Below are 5,508 nucleotides of genomic sequence, written 5' to 3' on the forward strand. Positions count from 1 at the left end.
TATATATATATATATATATATATTCTTTAAAGTAGTAGTACTTTTGTTTTGTGTTTTTATCATTTCTTTTAGTTTTTTTTTATTTCTATATATTTTTTATACATTTAGTTTCTGCTTTAGTTTTAGTTATTTTTTATCATATTATTAATTTAAAATGGAATGAAATGAAAAATGTTTCATTGACAACTAGCTCAAATGAAATACATTTTTTATATTTTATTTTATTTCAGTTAATCTTTATTTTATTTCAAATAATGAAGATTTTTTTAATAGTTTTTCAAATAAAACTTTTACTTTTAAGTCAAATTTGGCATTACAAAATACACTTTTTAGTACTTAAGTGTAAGTTTAAGAGTACTTAAGTGTGTCAAGAAACACTCAAGAAAGTGAACTTTAAGAACATATATTATCTACAAGCACAGTTTTTCTTTAAAATATATTTTTGAAGTACACATGCGCATTCAATGCAATTAGGTGCACTTCTCTTTGAAGGGTGTGTCTGTGTACCCGTTGTTGAAGGGTGCCCACAAACCCACACAGAACTTTATCAGTGTTGTTGTTGTAAATGATATGTGGAGCAGCTGCTGATGATCATCTGGTCGAGGTGTTTGTTGATGGAAAATCTTTACCGCAGGTACTACAGTCTCACAGGAGAGTAACTCATGTTTACATTCCTCGTTGTGTTGCATATCAGTGTGGCATGTAAAATTGCTGGTCCTTCCAGCAAGTCTCTTCACATCCCTAAAGCCCCACCAATTCAGAGACAGAAATGTTGTAAACATGTCTTCAAATGAGTGCTTAGTGAATTTAACTTGAATGTTGACGGAAGTGTGAGTATGACCCAGCTGTTTCATGGTGACCGTGATTTCACCAAGTACAACATGTTCCTGGATCAACATTCCAATTAACCAATCAGAATTGAGGGATAACTTTTCAGGAAATATCTGTTTTAGGCTTACGATCAGGGTTAGGTGCTTCTACGCCCTTGTTAATCAGCTATAATTTCACACTGATTTTAGGAATAAATTATGGGTAGGCTTAGGTTTAGGTTTTGGGGTAGGGATTGGGTTTAGTCTATATTTTTGGACAGTAATGTTGATCCAGGATCAACAAAAGATGTTGATCCAGGAACATGTCTTACTTGGCAAAATCACGGCTATCCCCATTGTAGATGAATGATACAATCCAATGATTTTTCACAGCAATGCTATAGAAGAACGATTCTGGGTTCCCCAAAGAACCTTTCAGTGAACCTTTCTTAAATGTGAGTCTAGAGAACCTATTAATTTAAAGAACCTTTTTCCACTATAAAGAACTTTTTCTGCAATGGAAAGCTTCTATAGATGTTAAAGTGGTCCTATTATGCTCTTTTACAAAGTCTTGATTTTGTTTTGGGGGTGTACTAGAACATGCTCTCGTGCTTGGTGGTTCGAAAAACACATTATTTTTCAAATAATTTACATTATTAAAATACCTTTCTACCCATCCTGGCACAAACGGCTCGATTATTTCCGGCTTTGATGAAGGTCCGCCTTCTGAAAAACAAAATGTGTTGTGATTGGTTAGCTGTCCCAGTGCGTTGTGATTGGTGAACAGCTTAGACGGTGTTTCAGTACTGCCCCGACCCTTGCTCCGTCTTTCAACAAAAGATTTTGGCGAATCCGGCACTGTACTCCCTCATGTTGTGGAAGCTGTCCTCAGTAAAATGCGCAGCACACAATAGCAAATTGGGGTTATAATGCTCAGGGACAGAGTTAAAAAATTAATTGCAACCACTGTTTTCTGACATCATCCACTTTCGGAAGGTTTTTCACGGAGGTGAAATAAACAGCGTTTCAGGCGGTCGCACACCGGACGAGAAGCGCAGCGTCGCGCCACATCTTTAAAATTCAAATACATTATTTTCTATGAGTTTGGCACACCGGCAGCGCTATTCGGCGTCTGTCTGCGGCGCCCAGCTACGTCATGTTGTACTTGTAAGAATTATTCTAGACATGCCGAAAATTTGAAGCTACAGCACAGCAGCCCTTCTTCGTTTTCTCTGATGCACTAACTCTGCAGCAGCACTTCTTCTTCGTTGTTCTATCCACAACCTCGCCCCTCCCCACCCCCCAACCATTCGAATTTCTGTAGGCGGGAATTATTTTTAATGATATTCTAATGGGCCGCTTTGTGATATCACAAAGCCCGGAAACCAACGCTGTAGTCCAAATGAGCCGTTCATTGTAGTTCTTGAAAAGGGATTTTTTAAAAACTAAATATCTCTCTTTGGAGTGGACTTTGAGATTTGTAACTTTCTAGATCTTTTTTACGCCCAAACATACACACTACACACTGACTAAAATTAAAAAAGTGAAAAAGCATAATAGTACCCCTTTAAAGCTTCTTCTTGGAACCATATGGCAATAAAGAATCTGCACTGATGCACTTATATAGGCCTTATATATGGTGACTCTAAACTGTTTAGACACTTTTCAGACACTTACTGTAGATCATATTAGAAAATATCATAGTTGATTGTCTTTGCATTAATAATCAAAATGACATCTACAGTTAAATTTCCTTTGCTTAATGTATTTTATTCAGCTGATGATTCTTAGTGGATTTATGAAGTCAGTTCAAGTTCAAGTCCTGTCAGAGGAACCACAGGTGTAGCGAATTACATTAACTATCAACATGATCAACTAACGTTTGACAACCACAAAGTTTCGCTGTTTGTCTTCCTTTTGAAAAGTATGCCCCCTGCTTAATCATTTAAAATCTGTTTTTGCTTAAAAAGGGTTTCAACATATCTTCTCATTTTCTTTTAAATAAATGCTTTTGCTTTATGCATAGCTTAAAACTGCCCAGAGGCTGTCAAGTTCCAAAAGTCTAAAAATGGTTATTGTACTTTTTTGTAATAGTCAGAGCTTCAAAGCCCCTGGTCACAGTTTACTTTCATTGTGTAGAAAAGATACATTAACACTGTGCTAAACGTCTTTTGTGTTTCATGGACGAAAGAATATCATGCAGGTTGGGAACAGCATGGGTGGCATCAGTTTTGTGTGGACAAAAATGCATGCTTTTTTTACCTCAACACACCTGCCTGGAAGTTTCGCCTTGTATAGCTGATTCAGTGTTTGATTGTGTTTAACTGGGTTGGAGCTAAACTCTGCAGGTCAGTGGCCCTCTAGGAGCAGGATTGGACACCCCTGCTCCAGTGTTTCCTTTTAGCATAAACTTTTAGATCAGGGGTGTCAAACTCAATTCCTGGAAGGCCGGAGCTCTGCAGAGTTTTGTTCCAACCCTGCTCCAACACACATACAATGTCGTTTTCAAATAAGCCTGAAGGACTTGATTAGTTGGATCAGGTGTGTTTAGTTAGGGTTGAATCTAAACTCTGCAGGGCTCCGGGCTCCAGGAATTGAGTTTGACACCCCTGATTCAAAAAGTTTTCAAGGACGTGAGTAACATACAATCAGTCAAGCCTGTCCAAATCTTTTACTGCTTATGTAAACTTGCCTATTTCTACTTTAGGTTCTAGTTTCACAAAGGTAAAAATATGAAATCTTTTCAAAGTTTAACAAATTCCTGCTCGCTTAAACTAAATGATGAACTATTAATTATGGTGGTGCTCAAGGAGGTGAGTCAGCCAGCAGCCCCAGATCTGGGCTATAAGCCAGGGAAAGAGGCCATGAGAAATAATCCACCCAACGTGCTCTTCCTGCTGGGGGCAGATGCAGACCGTGCTGATGAACGAGCAGCTGCCCTGGGACACCTTCATCATTTACTGGTGAAAGACACTTCACAAAATTGTTTGGATTCTAATGGGTTTATTAGGGAAAAGCTCCTCACAATGAGAGGTGTGGCAGAATTTTCCAGCAGCATATTCATCAGATTTGACTTCCTACAAAAATGTAAAATTCACACCATCAGGCTTTTAAGAAGGGCGTGTGTTAGGACTGTAAGCAACTACCCAGCACACTCTAGCATTCGTGATCTAGCATTTCCCAAACAAAAGCAATTTGTATGCCTTAGCAACCACACAGCAATGTACTGGCAACCACTAACAAGGGTCCAGTTTCATGCAATGAGTTTAGCAGACAAGCATGAATCTAGTTAGCATTCTAGCTGCTTAGAAACACGTCTCTCATCCTCTGAAGATTTAGTTGTTCAAACTGTGCCTCCATGTGCTGAAAAGTGCTTTCATTATTCTTAAAAAAAAAAAAAAAAAAAATGTGTTATTTCCCCAACTCTGCGCTCAGGATGCACAAATAAGAATTGAGAAGCACCCCTGCAAAGCTTAGCTCCAACTTGTCAGTTGGCAAACCCACTTGAGGTGCTGGGCTGTTTTTCTCAAAAGCATCGTAAGCTTGGCTGATCGTAGAGATCATTGGAGGCGATGGGTCTACTATCTACGATGCTTTTGGGAAACGTAGCCTGGAGTGTGTGTGGAGCATGACAAATTTTAATGACATACAACTAGAGAGGGAAGAAAAAACCTTTACAAAGTGAACTTAAATCCTGTTGCTTTCAGATCATTTATAATTGCATAATGTTTATACTGTGCCGAGGCATTCTTTAATATTGTCTTAAGTGTTACATGTTCAATATTCAAAAGACTTAATTCTTCTAATAGCTAGATTCAGTCATTCAGTGTGCACGCGTTTGTGTATTTCTCTCTGTTGCCCTCTAGCGTGTAAATGCAGGGTGGGCCCCTGATTCCCCCTAAAAATGTCCACAAAAGGATTTTTTTTTAAAGTTATGGATATTTTAACCACATATCAAATGACAATGATTAACTCGTTTGTCTTGTTAAGGTTCATTTCATGGTGAGCATTAGATACACAGTATCCAAAACACACTCAAGCAAATGAGTGCATATCTATCTATCTTGCTTTTTTCTTACATTGTTGTGGTGAAAATGACATTACAATTGGGTGTTGTAATGTTTTGAATAATGTTATAAAGCATTTCTCGTAATAAATATTGACTGCTTTACAGAGTATATTACTAGTTACTGTCTTTTGAAAGTAATTAGTTACATTACAATATTACTGTCTCTGAATTGTAATGCGTTACACTACTTTTGAGTTAATTTTGAGTTACTTTCAGCAAAATATCCACAGAAGTATTATAAAATGCCAAAATGTAGTTTATTGCTGCTCATTCTACATCCAGTGGAGGGTAATGTGGGAGGTCTATATAGCATAAAATATATGAAATCATATTTAGATACCGGTATGTAGGTCTACATTAATGTTACGTTGTAGTTGAGGTTAAAAAATATAAGCACAAATCGCATTATTACATTCATAAATAACACCGGTAAATAAAGGGAAATATGATCATGTACAAACAATAAACACAATACCTAGTATATAGGCTATTTTGAACGGTTTCAGAAGAAAACAAGAATGAAAAATAGAAGTTGCTAAACAAGCCCAAACGAATTAGGCTAATTCAATACGAAACTGAAAGCAAACGGCGTTCTCGCGCAGCCTACCTCTCTCATTCGGCATTAATCCA

Source organism: Sinocyclocheilus grahami, unplaced genomic scaffold (genome assembly GCF_001515645.1).
Source record: "Sinocyclocheilus grahami isolate Dianchi unplaced genomic scaffold, SAMN03320097.WGS_v1.1 scaffold789.1, whole genome shotgun sequence".
Taxonomy (NCBI): Eukaryota; Metazoa; Chordata; class Actinopteri; order Cypriniformes; family Cyprinidae; genus Sinocyclocheilus; species Sinocyclocheilus grahami.